The sequence below is a fragment of the Lagenorhynchus albirostris genome, chromosome 10 (genome assembly GCF_949774975.1).
Source record: "Lagenorhynchus albirostris chromosome 10, mLagAlb1.1, whole genome shotgun sequence".
Lineage (NCBI taxonomy): Eukaryota > Metazoa > Chordata > Mammalia > Artiodactyla > Delphinidae > Lagenorhynchus > Lagenorhynchus albirostris.
Genome location: NC_083104.1, coordinates 20295938 through 20311061, shown reverse-complemented (window position 1 = coordinate 20311061; position 15124 = coordinate 20295938).

Sequence of the window (15124 nt, the reverse complement as noted above, 5' to 3'; positions counted from 1 at the left end):
TCTAGTTGCAGTGAGCAGGGGCTACTCTTCATTTTGGTGCATAGACTTCTCATTGCAGTGGCCTCTCTTGTTGTGGAGCATGGGCTCTAGGCACGCGGGCTCAGTAGTTGCACCACGCAGGTCCCAGAGGGCACGGGCTTCAGTAATTGTGGCACATGGGCTCAGTAGTTGTGGCTCACGGGCTCTAGAGTGCAGGCTCAGTAGTTGTTGTGCACGGGCTTAGTTGCTCTGCGGCATGTGGGATCTTCCCGGACCAGGGATTGAACCCGTGTCCCCTGCATTGGCAGGTGGGTTCCCAACCGCTGCGTCACCAGGGAAGTCCCCTCCTCAGTTTTAATGTGAACCTAAACCTGCTCTAAAAAATTTCTTTGTATTTGTTTCACTAGGCTAAGTCCCAGTCTATAGCTAGGGAATAGTGCTTTTTGGCATTTGGAAGGAGGTGGGTCTGTCTCCATTGAAATCATGTGTCCAATAAATATTTCTGACAGTTAAGCTATTAATGTTATTATCATTTTAAAGAGGGATCGTACTTACTAATGATGTTTTGTTGCAAGAAAAATTTAAAGGAATTACGTTCTTAGTTATATTTTAGACAGAAAAGGTCCAGTGCAAATTTTAGGCAACACACACAAAATTTTAGATAATCAATTACTTCATATATTCAATCATAGTCATTCATCTTTAATAATAATAGCAGTAAACTTTCTGAAGTAATTAGAATTAAAGAAGAAAAAGACTTATAAAAGTCTTTAAGCTTTTCAGTAGCTTAATAAAAGTGAAGGATTAACCTTATATCTTTGATAAGTTATTAAATTTTAAAGGCTCTCTTAACATTTGCCTTTATTTTTTCATTCAAAAAATTCTAAAAATGCTATTTGTGAGCAAGTTAATGGTTAAGCTGTTTTATTGTTATTTTGCTCAATTTTTCTAAAGACTATTGAATTGGGAGTACTTGAGATTTCTAACTCAATTTATGTCTGGCTGTATTAATCAACTGGTAGTAACTTGATTCTACACACTGAATCTCGGTAAAGATTTGTGCAAAATTATTGTTGAAGTATTACATCATAGAAAAAAGCCATGGGCTTATACCACTGAAAATGTAACTTCCATGCGAAAAGTTTTCTGTTTTAATGACAAATTTTCGAGTGATTCTGATATGCTGGAGAAACCAGAAAACACTGCCTATGAGAAAAAAATATGAAATTTAGCATGTTTCAGAAAACTCATTTGTAGATGTATTATCTGACATACAAGGAAAATCACATGATTGAAAGAATTCTAAAGATTTTACTTTATTTAAAATTTTGAAGGAACAAGTAAGATTATTTGCTTACTTGAAGGTTCTCAAAAATTCATTGGAGTAAAAGGTTTAATCGAATAACAAAGACATATTTTGAGTAGAGCCTTTCATCTTTGTATTTTGTAAATTATCAAAAAACACCTAGATATACTTCATACACCTATGAAGTATTGGTGGAACCTGAAATAATTTTATATGCAATATAAAGTCACTAGATATTTACATTTTAAAAATTCAGGAAAAACATATTCTAAGTTTACATAAGAAGACAGCTATAATGCTTGATTCCAAGGTGAAAAAGGACTGCTAACTCTGTTGAAACAGAATGAATAACCTCTAAATAACTATATAAATTTCTTAATAATAACTGATCATAACCCTAATTCAGAAAGAATATATAAACTTTAAGAGAAACTTAAAAAGTGATCCAAGGAATAACTAATAATATTAACATGTTTAAATGTGTTTTTATATTTTAAAAAGTCAAATCATTTTAAAATCTTAATGATGAACTAATCTAAATCTTTCAAAACCCACATACCTTTTTCTATAATTAGTTATAGAACTTTGAGAACTTATCAGTAATCTGATGTACATGAAAAGTGAAATGAACAATTAACATTAAATAGCATATTCAGACAAGCTATCTTTATCTTCATGGTATATCTATATTTGTCTTTATATAATACCATTGAATACAGCATTTAGATTTCCTAAGGTCTTTTATAGGTAAGAGAGAATACCAGAAGATAATCAAAGGAGGGGGAAAAACCCAGTATTCATTGTTTTTCTGTATTACAGCATTTGTTTATTTATTAATGCAATCATTATTTCATGTATAATATTTTCAGACCATTTAAAAACAGTTGTTTATGTGCTGTACTTGATAATTATGATTGATACTACGCTCTTTGAGTCAGTACTGCTTGTTTAAAACTAGGTCAATTATAAATGAAGGATGCTTTGGGTTTTTAATTAAATATAAAAATAATAGTAGATTATAGTGAGTGGTTGATTTAATGCTGTAATATTCTCACATCTCAATAAAACATTCCAAATACAATAAAAAATCATTTATATTTGTATCAAAAATTCTATAAAAAGACATTATTGTACAGAATCTGAATGATTGGAGTGATAGAAAATGAATTACAGGCAATTCATTATATATGATTTCATACACTTGAAAGTGGAAATAAAACAATTCCTTTTAGATTAGGCTGCGTTAAAATTTTACATATCTTAATTTAGTTCTATTTCTATTGATAACAATGTGCATAACTATCCTATGGGGATATGAAACTTGGGAAAATTAAGATCCCCAAACTGAAGCTTTTTTCCTCTTAGACAAAGCACAGATACTTCAAAGCAAGAACTCTGAAGATTTTTTAAATGTACGTAGGATATCTCATCCTACATGTTGGGAATAGCTTCTATAGCCTTATGTTTATTTCCATTGCTCTTCTGTATTTTTTTCTCTCCATTGCATGATTTTCTGCTCCTGTGAACCCTCCTACTTGGCCCAATCAAAACTTCGTCCCATGAGGTAATTGGTCCTGGTGGATGGGTGATCTAATACTGTGGACGGCTAGAGCTTATGTGCAGCTTATCTCATTGTGGTACTCCAGGGAGAGAAATGTGTGTTTTCTGTTTCCTTCTTATCAGAATGAGACTTGGGGCCACCTGCTATCAGACCCTAGATTTTACCTCAACCACAAATCCAATTTATTCAATCTATTTTAGACTTAAGCATTCCACATAGCCCTTGACGCCTTACTGGACTTTATGATAGATAAGGTAGAAAATTCAAGGTGCTGTCGATGAAAGTAAAACAACAAAGTCTGCACACACACATCTTGCCAGAGAAGTGCCTTTAACTATTTTTAAATATAAAATTCACTTAAACTTTTCCAAGCAGCTTGTATATATAAATGGTAGAATAAAGTGCCCTTGTTTTTGTTTCTAAAAAATTGTCAGATAATTTGCATCCCTGCTCTTTATCTTTACTGTTATTGAAGTCTTAGCGGAATAAAGTTCCATTTGCTTCTACTCACAGAAGACTGTCATATTCAGATAATGGCACAATGTAGAATTTATCAAGTGCCAGGAGATTATAAAAGTTAATGGAACAAAATGGTATTAGTATGAGATTTGGGGAAAATCTCATGAGATTTGGTACAGTAACTTCACAATTAAATTACTATTTCACTACTGTCTGTGCAGACAAAGGGAAGTGTGGCACTTGTGAATTCAGTATTGATAGATCTTAGGAATGATCTAGAAATGCAAAGCTCCTTTGTTTAGGTCAGTGTGAATCTTTTCAGAGAGTCGCTTTCTCTTCTCTGTACAAATATTCCAAATGAAGGACACAGTGATGTAAGTCAACTAAACAGACATTTTAGGATGGCTTTCTTTAATTCAAAACACACAGCGATCAAAAGAGAAAAGATGTGTTTGGGGAGGGAAGGGCTTTGACCAGGAGCTCACTTCAGATTGGTGTTTTGTTTTCTCTTCACTAAAACTCTCTCATGAATAGTCTGACTCTTGTAGAATGTCTCCATGGTGTTGAAATGACTCTGTTTCCCTCCTTAGCACTACAGGCTAGCTGGCCTTCCCTAGGTTAAGCTTCTTCTGAATGCCTCGTAGGCACTGCCCTGCAGTCCCCATCCTGGTGGCAAGCGAGACACAGCTGCTGTCTTCATGTTCCTCTTGGGTGTCCAGGTATCATCTCAGATCTAGTATCCTCCAAACTGAGCTCATTATTACCTTCTCTGGGAAGAATTTACATAAAATATTTCATCACAAGGATTCAAGTGAGGATTAAATGAGACCACGAGGGTTTTAGCACAGTGCTTGGCACTGTGTAAGTTCCTAGTTGTTGCTATGATGAGCAGTAATATTCTTGGATATGGTGGGTCCTTCTGTGTTCTCTGTTGTATCCATGTTATTATCTTTCCTTGACTTCTCAGCCTCAAAAACTGGGAGTCATTTTTCTTCCTGTGTCATCCTCACTCAGGCTGTCCTCCTAGGTCACAAATTTCTCTACACTCTATCCTTTGGGAATTTCTTTTCTCATGTCACTGTGCTTCAGACACTGCTCAACCAGTAGTCCCCACTCCTTCCTTGTACACACAGAGCGTATTTCCCACTTTGGAGACTGAAATGCCATACATAGGCATTCCTTGGAGATATTTCATGTTTGGTTCTAGACGACTCCGGTAAAGCCAATATCACATGAAAGCGAGTCACATGAATTTTTTGGTTGCCCACTTCATATAAAAGTTATGTTTACAGTATACTCTAGCCTATGAAGTGTGCAATAACCTTATGTCAAAAAAACGATGTATTGTACATACCTTAACAAATATTTTATTGGTAAAAAATGCTAACCATCATCTGAGCTTTCGGAGAGTCATCAGAGTAACGTCAAAGATCACTGATTACAGATCACCATAACAAGTATAATAATCAAGAAAAAGTCTGCAATATGGCGAGAATTACCAAAATGTGACCCAGAGACACAAACTGAACAAATGCTGCTGGAAAAATTGCACTGACAGACTTGCTTGATGCAGGGTTGCCACAAACCTTCAACCTGTAAAGAAAAAAAACAATGCAGTATCTGCAGAGCGTGTTAAAGTGAAGAATGGTAAAACGAGGTCCACCTGTACTCACATTCCCACTGGGCCTAGAAGAGAGTCATGGGACCCAATCCTGCCTCTGAGATGTGTGGGAGATTTCTAGGAAAGGTATTCTTCTCTTTAAAAATTAAATTTAAAAATAAGTACAATAAAAAACAAATAAAATAAAATAGTGTAAAATACCTGAATCATGAGAAACTATATAAAAAAAGACCTGTAAGTAGAAACCTAATTTTAAAAAGACTTATAAGTAGAAACTTCCATTGTTTTTCTCACTGGAAGTTGTCATATCTATTGGGTTGGCCAAAATGTTCCTTCAGTTTTTAAGTAAAAATAAAAGACGCATTTTTCATTTTCACCAAGAACTTTGGTGAAATTTGGAAATTTCACTTTGGAAAGCAGTTTAGAAGTTCCTCAAAATGCTAACATTGAGTTACCCGATAATCCAGCAATTCCACTCCTGGGTGTCTACCCAAGAGAAATGACAACAGTGTATATGCCCACACAAAAACTTATGTTGATGTCCACCCGGAACTGCCACAGTCATCCTGATACTAGGCAAGAAATACTATACGGGATGACTGGGGGATAGATGGATGCCATCTGGGTCTTGACTTTTTTTTTTTTTTTTGGCGATACGCGGGCCTCTCACTGTTGTGGCCTCTCCCGTTGCGGAGCACAGGCTCCGGACGCGCAGGCTCAACAGCCATGGCTCACGGGCCCAGCCGTTCCACGGCATGTGGGATCTTTCCGGACCTGGGTACGAACCCGTGTCCCCTGCATTGGCAGGCGGACTCTCAACCACTGTGCCACCAGGGAAGCCCTTGACTTTTTTTTTTTGACATCTTTGTTAGAGTATAATTGCTTTACACTGGTGTGTTAGTTTCTGCTGTATAACAAAGTGAATCAGCTATACATATACATATATCCCCATATCCCCTTCCTTTTGCTTCTCCCTCCCACCCTCACTATCCCACCCCTCTAGGTGGTCACAAAGCACCGAGCTGATCTCCCTGTGCTATGCGGCTGCTTCCCACTAGCTATCTGTTTTACATATGGTAGTGTATATATGTCATGCCACTTTCTCACTTTGTCCCGGCTTACTTTTCCCCCTCCCTGTGTCCTCAAGTCCATTCTCTACGTCTGCATCTTTGTTCCTGTCCTGCCCCTAGGTTCTTCAGAACCATTTTTTTTGTTTAGATTCCACGTACATGTGTTAGCATACAGTATTTATTTTTCTCTTTCTGACTTACTTCACTCTGTATGACAGTCTCTAGGTCCATCCACCTCACTGCAAATAACTCAATTTCGTTCCTTTTTATGGCTGAGTAATATTCCATTGTATATGTGCCACATCTTCTTTATCCATTCATCTCTTGTTGGACACTTAGGTTGACTTTCTTTTATTTGTCAAACTTTTATATAGAGCCTGGAGTCTAAATTGGTTTTCTCACTGGTCTGCTTGTTTCTTCTTTCATCCTTCCAAACTACCCTGCACATCGCTGCTAAATAGTGCGCTTCACCCCCCGCCCCCCTGCTTTTTTATGTCTCGGTCCTTTTAAACATCTTTAACAGTTTTCAGTTTCCATAGTAGTGATATCCAAGTGGAAGGATGTGGGCAGGATAGCCCAGTGGAGCACATGAATAAACTATTAGAAACTGTATATCAATGAGAAATTAAACATAACTAATATTTTATATATCAACTGTCAATGGCTTTCTCACTGGATCATTTATCTGATGGTCACCTATCACTCAAGGTGGGAATTGTACACGGGGGTGTCTATAGACGAGGCACCCTCACTGGTTCACTTGCTTTCAGAATATTTTGAGCTACTGAAGGATATTGGAGTTTTGTTAAGTAGATTTATAGATTATATAATTTAGTTTTTTCTAAACTATAAAAAGCGACATCGAGAGATCTCTAAGCCACAGTACTTGATGGTAGTATCGTTATGTAAGCATCCTTCTGCTCTTTGGGGTACAAGCTCTTTGTCAGCCTCACTGTAAGACATGAATAATAATAAACAATAATACACATATTCAATATGAATTAGTCCAAAAAATTCAGAATTATCAAGTAGACAATTTAAAATGTGGATTTACATTCAGTATTATTAATGATGACATGACCTCTTGGGAAGAGAATGCCTTGAGATATTCGCCCATGACAGAAGCATATGTATGCAATATATAAATAACTTCATGTGCATTGGGGGTATAAGCTCGAATCTGTATTTCACTAATGCTGATTTCAATGAAAATAAATTGAATACCTGTGACCTATAGGATAATATATTCCTTTTGCTACTTAGCTAAATCCTGCTCCCACTTCAAAAATGATTATAAATAAGTGCTCCTATCTACTGAATGCTTAATTGTATGCCTGGCAGTGGGGTAAGCTCTATGCATGATACCGTTTATTTTGTTCAATATCCCTTGTAAACAACCTTGTAAATTATTTTTCTCTCATTTTTATAGATGAAGAAACAGATTTGAAAAGTCTCAGAGTTCTCCTGCTAATGAATTAAAGAACTGAGATTGAGGTTACATTTTAGCCTTAAATACTACTTAAAACTATCTCTTTTATCTTATCAGGACTCTTGTGTCCCCCTGGGAGTGGCAACAAATGAACCAACAAACGTAAATAGATAAGGGAATTCCCTGGTGGTGCAGTGGTTGAGACTCCACCCTTCCAATGCAAGGGGCGTGGGTTCGATCCCTGGTTGGGGAACTAAGTTCCCACATGCTGCACAGTGTGGCCAAAAAAAAAAAAAGTAAATAAAACTAAGTATATAGTGTGTATTAGAGAGCATGCTGGGTATTTTTAACATTTTCTAATTTAACATTTTCGGTAACCCTGTCAGCCAGCTGGCGCTCTTCCCTGTATTTCTGATGAAGAGACTGCAGTGCCTTCTATCGCACTGTAATCTTTCTTCCTTCTGAAATTTTTGCACGAACAGTATGTACCATTTCTTTGGAACTTAATAGTATCCTTCCTTGTGACATATTTTTAGTACCTGATTTTACTCATCAGAACCAGTGTGATATAATGGAGATGACTGGATTTGGTTCCAGGCTGACTTAGAATCTAATCTTGGTGCTTTACCCATAAATGAATCACTTTAGGTGAAAAAAAACACAGTTCCTTTTCCTTCATGTTTAGAATGGGCATAAAAGACATTCTTCAGATAAGTAAACATCTAACCCAGTGAACACACGTGAACATTCCATTACAGTTATTTTCTTACCTGGTGGGTATATCTCACTTCCAACTAGAGTGCAAATTCCTTGAGGGTGAAGTGTGGATGTTTCACTGTTTTGTTTCTTTCAGAATATTATGTACATGGTAAATACAGTACATGTTTTTTTTCTTTTTTTTGAGATATTTATTTATCGGAGTATAATTGCTTTACAGTGTTGTGTTAGTTTCTGCTGTACAATGAAATGAATCAACTGTATGTATACCTATCTCCCCTCCCTCTTGGAACTCCCTCCCACCCCTGCCTCATCCCACCCATCCAGGTCTTCACAGACCATCAAGCTGAACTTCCTGTGCTATACAGCAGGTTCCTGCTAGCTATCTATTTAACACACGGTGGTGTATACATGTCAATCCTGATTTCCGAATTCGTCCCACCCTCCCCTTTCCCTCCTGTGTACACATGTCCGTTGTCTACATCTACGTCTCTATTCCTGCCCTGCAGTAGGTTCATCTGTACCATTTTTCTAGATTCCACATATATGCATTAATGTATGACATTTGCTTTTCTCTTTCTGGCTTACTTCACTCTGTATGACAGACTCTAGGTCTATCCACATCTCTACAAATGACCCAGTTTAGTTTCTTTTTATGGCTGAGTAATATTCCATTGTATATATGTACCACATCTTTATCCATTCCTCTCTTGATGGACATTTAGGTTGCTTCCATGACCTGGCTATTGTAAATAGTGTTGCAGTGAACATTGTGGTACATGTCTCTCTTTTTTTTTTTTTTTTTTTTTTTTTGCGGGATGCGGGCCTCTCACTGTTGTGGTCTCTCCCGTTGCGGAGCACAGGCTCCGGATGCGCAGGCTCAGCGGCCATGGCTCACGGGCCCAGCTGCTCCGCGGCATGTGGGATCTTCCTAGACTGGGGCACAAGCCCGTGTCCCCTGCATCGGCAGGCGGACTCTCAACCACTGCGCCACCAGGGAAGCCGTACATGTCTCTTTTTGAATTTTGGTTCTCTCAGGGTATATGCCCAGTAGTGGGATTGCTGGGTCATATGATAGTTCTATTTTTAGTTTTTCAAGGAACCTCCAATACTGTTCTCCATAGTGACTGTATCAATTTACACGTCCACCAACAGTGCAAAGAGGGTTCCCTTTTCTCCACACCCTCTTCAGCATTTATTCGTAGGTCTTTTTTTTTTTTTTTTTTTTTTTTGCGGTACGCGGGCCTCTCACTGCCATGGCCTCTCCCAATGCAGAGCACAGGCTCCAGACGCGCAGGCTCAGTGGCCATGGCTCACGGGCCCAGCCGCTCCGCGGCATGTGGAATCCTCCCAGACCAGGGCACGAACTCGTGTCCCCTGCATCGGCAGGCGGACTCCCAAGCACTGCGCCACCAGGGAATCCCCCTATTTGTAGGTCTTTTGATGACGGCCATTCTAACCGGTGTGAGGTGATACCTCATTGCAGTTTTGCTTTGCATTTCTCTAATAATTAGTGATGTTGAGCATCTTTTCACGTGCCTCTTGGTTACTGTTGCTAGCTCCTGGATTCCTCAAATCTCCAAACATTGTTTTGTTTTGTTTTGTTTTGTTGTGCTTGAGGATGATTGTGGTAAGCAGAACAAAATATGTATGCTCAGCTTCTGTCCCTTTGACCAGTACGTGATCATATTTCTCAAGGTTTTCATCAAAATTTTATCTATGTATTTTTTCTTAATACCACACAAAATATTTCTATGAGAGAAAGAGCTCAGTTAGAATTGACCATTCTGAGATTTAATAACTAAAGTAGCTGCTTTGAAATAAAGACTGTGGGACTGTCCAGTGTTATAATCCTGAGTGGCATTGACATACTGAAGGTATCTTGAACTTGTGCCCACTCCAGTCTGGGTAATTTTTCATCAATACCCTAGGCTTATATCATGCTTGTGAAGTACAGAAGTTAAATTCACTTTACCAATGAGAAAATAGCTTTACTATCACATCAGCAAAGAGTAAAGGGGCTTATTCTGATGTTTTAAAAATTAAGAGTATTAGTCTTCAAACCCCTCAAATAATAAATTTGAAATGTGCCGGTAGTCTCAAATTTATCTTCCCCACTATGTTCTTATACCTATATCAAAACAGGGATTTCCACCTTGGAAAACCAAAGAGAATTACATGGCTAGAGGGTATCATAATCTAGGCACTCTTCTCATATAATTACAGTTTCAGGCTGTAGTGAGGAATTGGCATCACCAGCAAGACCAAAAGTTCTTCCTAAGAAGGGAGGCTTAAATTTTAAATAATTAGATCCCCAATCACTGTCTTTAATATTTAAACGAAGCACTGTGCAAAATAGCACTCAGCACTGAGAAAACATGTGAGCTTTGACATCTTCCAGGCTTACAATTTGATTCAGTTACATATTTTAACTTGAGAATTGTGATAATTTTTTTTAATATCTAAGAACTGCGTGGTAAGTTATGTAAAAGAAGAAAAATAAGTAGAGCCTGAGTTTTTGAAGGCAAGGCCAATTTGATGCCTTTCTGAATATTATCCGAGTTTCTTGGGAAGCTGAGTGTTTCAAGTACACTTCCGACTAACAATTGCAAGACAGGAGTTATCAGTGTAATGATGTGCTGTGTATTTCTAAAGTTATGCAGTAGTTTAGTTCCTTTCTGGAGTTTTTCATGTAATACAGAGTTCCCCTTTCCCGCTCAAAGATGTATCTGTCAATCAGGGAGATTTGTGGGAAACTTTTGGGAGTTAAAGCTTCAGGAAACTAACATTTTCTGGCTCTCTTGATTGGTATGGGCATCTCCTGCTTATGAACCACTTTTGTTCTTTATCAGTCTTGTAAAGTATAAAAAACCCACAGCAGTATAATGTCTGAGATAGAACTTGGAAGAAGAATTCAGTAGTTGAGTTTACTAGCAACGTTTTTTTTTTTTTTTCTGTGTTGTCCGTACCTAATGAATCCTTTCTTCAGAAAGAATCATCATCTTTCCTTTGGAATGTTTTGTTGCAGGAGTTGAACATGATGGACAGTTTTGTTGTTCTTGTTGTGTGTGTGTGTGTGTGTGTATTTGTGAGAGGGAGAGGGAGAGAGAGAGAAGTTCATTTCATTGAAGAGTAGATTCCTTACCAAAAGATAAAAGTTCATCTCTTTCTAGCTATTCCCAGACCACCATCAGTGAATCAAATATTCTTCCTTAGGTTACAGAAAATTAGAATGACTTAATAATATCTAAATTTAACAGGGAGTTTTATATCTCATGCGCTTAGGTATTTAATTTAAAAATAATTGCTCTGGTATTCCAGGATTTAGAACCATAAAGAGAGTACCAGCTCCTCTTTGAGTCGTGGCTTCCTGCTCTAACTGTGGGCCAGCAGTGTTGGAATGCAGTTACCCTGTTAAGTGCTTGTTTTCCCTATTGTAGATTCCGCACCGTGGCTACATTTCAGCTGCTGGTTTTCCCCAAGGAAAATGCAGCAAGCAAAGAATATGAATAAATAAATGCTCACCATCTTGCATGTCCAAAGTTTATTATAATTTCTTGCAATGATGATAGACATCTTGTAAGCTTTATTTAGCGAGATTTTTTTCATCGCTTGGCATAACCATATGCTATAACTGATATTTGAAGGTGCCTCTATTCCTGCTAGGATATGGACTGGCGTGCTAACTTAAATAATGATTGTGCATTTCATAAACTGATCTTAAAACTGTGATTCCCTGAATGGAATTCCGCTGGTCACACACTCAATGAAAACTTGAATAAATAAAATTCAAAACTGTAACATTTATCATGTTATCTTCTATTTAATAATTACTTCTGTTTTTATATTTTTTTCTCCATAGGTTAATTTGTACATTGAATCTCTGCTTTTTCTTTAAAATTCAATTTCATTGCATTTCTCTAGTTCCTTTGAAATATATTAATTTGTAGATATCACAAAATTATAGTTAAAATATTAAACCCTTTTGATTGTGTATGTTCCAGTATGCCAAGATTAGAGTCATGTATTTTTATTATTCAGTGATCAACATTTATAATGTATTTGTTATATGATCAATTTTATAAAGCAGTGTGTTTTTTTAAATTTAATTTTTACTTTGTATTGGACTGTAGTTGATTTACAATGTTGTCTTAGTTTCAGGTGTACAGCAAAGTAGTTCAGTTATACATAGACATATATCCATTCTTTTTCAGATTCTTTGCCCACATAGGTTATTACAGAATATTGAGTAGAGTTCTCTGTTAAACCAGTGTGTTTTAATGGGGGGAAATTTGACTTTAACATTTGGACAAGCCTATGTTAGAATCCCAGTTCTGTAGCTCCCTCACAGTCATTACATTTTTATCTTGGCCAAGATATATGAACTCTCTGAGCCCCTCCTTTTTCAGTCATAACTGGATATAAATATCCCAATATCTACTCCTTTTCTTTTTAATGTTAGAAATTCCCTTTTTTATATTCAAAAAGAAAAAAGGGGAATGATGGGATATAGAAACAGAAGACCCATGTTCTAGTCCGGGTTTTTGTCTAGTATTCTAGATCTGTGATTGTGCAGAAAAGAGTTAATAGCAAACCTGAGACTGCTACCCTTAAAAAGCTCTGCTTGAGATGTTGGCCTTCGGCTGTTGTGTGGGAACTTGGATTTGGGGAGGGTTCCCACCACCCTAACTGATAACAGAGTGGCTCGCTTTGCCTAGGTTGTTTGTATAAACACAATGTGGTTTACGCTGAGCGGCTGCTTTCCTTCAAGGACTCTGGAGTTTTGGTATGTGCTCAGCAGAGGATGCCTAGGTAACAAGCCCCCCAACAAAAACCCTGTGTACTGCATCTCTAATGAACTTCCCCAGACGACCACATTTCACAGGTGTGGTCACAGTTGGGGGAATGAAACATACATTGTGCGATTTCACAGGAGAGAGCTCTTGGAAGCTTGGCTTCGTTTCCTCCACATTTTACCCATGTGCCTTTTCCTTTGCCGATTTTGCTTTGGTTCTCCTCCCTGTATAAAACGTCGTCGTGCATATGACTGTATGCTCATGTATAGTCCTGTAAGTCCTCCTAGCAAATCACTGAACTTAGGGTGGTTTGTGGACCCCTGACACAGTGATCTGGAATGAGTGAATACACCTCACTGAGTCTGTTCCCTCTTCTGTAAAATGTTTATGATCCTGAAATCTCCCTTGCAGGGTGGCTGCCAAGTTAACATGTGATTGTATGTGTTGATTGTATGTGTCTGCAAAGTGTCATACGTATGTGAGTTGTTGCCATTCCTGTTATTATTATTATTTTATTTGAATCATTGTCTTTTAAGTTAGACCTCTTTCAGGTGCTTTGGGATATGCTTCCTTGATACAGTTGGGGCTGGGGGAGGCAAGGCATCCAAGTCACTTCCTTTTCTCAGCTTGGCCCTGCTATGATTCTGTAATTAGCCCATAAGAGACCAAGTAGAGCTGAAAGGACTTGCATATACTGAGACTGCTTTTACCCAGCTAGAATCTAGAACTGTGTAGCAACCCCTATTTTTTTTTTTTTTGGCCTGCTGAGCATGCAGCTAATACCATCTTCATTTCCATCTATCACTATCCTGATACTTTTTATAAGGAGGGTAAGACTGCTTAATCTCAGAAAAGGTAGGTTCCTATCCCAGCCCAGAGGGTAAATCCTGGTTAGTCAAAACAGATCATGATAAAACCATCTCATTCCCCTTGATCACTGATTGGTTTATGACTATGTTCTGATTTATGAGATGGAAGAATAAGACTACTAGGGAGTATTTCCCTTCCTCCATAAGAAGACAAAGCCTCATGAGGCCACAGCCCTTTCCCTCTTGCCTGTTTCTTGCCAAGAACATGAATGTGATGACTGGAAGCACAGTGGCCATTTTGAGTCCATGAGGGACACAAGCTATTCAAGTAAGGATGTCAGAGCAGATGGACAGAAAGACCTTTGCCTTTAATGGTGGCATGAAACATCGCAATGTTTCCTTATTGAGACACAGTGTCCAACATGAGACAAGGACTCCAATAAGAGAAAACTTTAAAAATATTGCTTTATTAGTATTGGATACATACAATATTTATAATATATCAGTAGTATATAAGGTCTGTTAATAGATACCCCTGTAAATCAATGAATGTGGCATATTCGAAGCAAACATTTGCATAAATGGTTATTAGAAACTTGCTATAAAACTGCCCTTGTTCAAAATCCCCAAAACAGGATTCTTATTGGATTATTACAAAGAAACTAACATTTTTAAAGCAATAGTAGCAAAGCATATTCTGAAATATAGCCTTTAATAGAAATGCTTTATTCTGTATATACCATTTCGAGTTGTAAAATACTATTACTGTTACTATTACCATTGAGTGTTTGGGGATCAGTTGTTTGAGGCAGAAAGAGTGATGACAGAAAGCACTTTTTTTCCTTTACAAAAACTGGGAAGAAGATCACATGGTATCTATAACAGATAACTTTAGGTGACTCACTTCAAACTCATCTCTTCAGTAGCTTCGGTAAACACCTGCTGTCATATTTGACACTGCTTGTTAATAAGTGGAAAATTTCTAAAGAATCTATATCTTAGCATAAATGCTTCGCTGGCCTAGAATTCGTGAATAATTGATGATAATTTTGAGTGAGGTGCATTGATGGTGTGCACCGGCGTAGTTGGCTTTACACCATCCATCCTCTCGCCAAAGGGTTTATGTGAGTGTCCTGTTAACTTCCGAGGAACCAAATGGCACTTTTCTTTCACTAAATTGATTGATTAATGGATGAATGTAAGCTACATTTTCTGAAGAAAGCCCAAATGTCCTGCGGGTGTTTTATAAACTCTGCCTTAGAATGTAAGAGGGAGTTTATGAGATACACACCCTTTCTTTCCAGAAACATCCTCTTTAGGCAGAGGTAAACGACCAGTGGCTGAGGTCAGCACTGCAGGAGGTCCCTGCTGGTGACC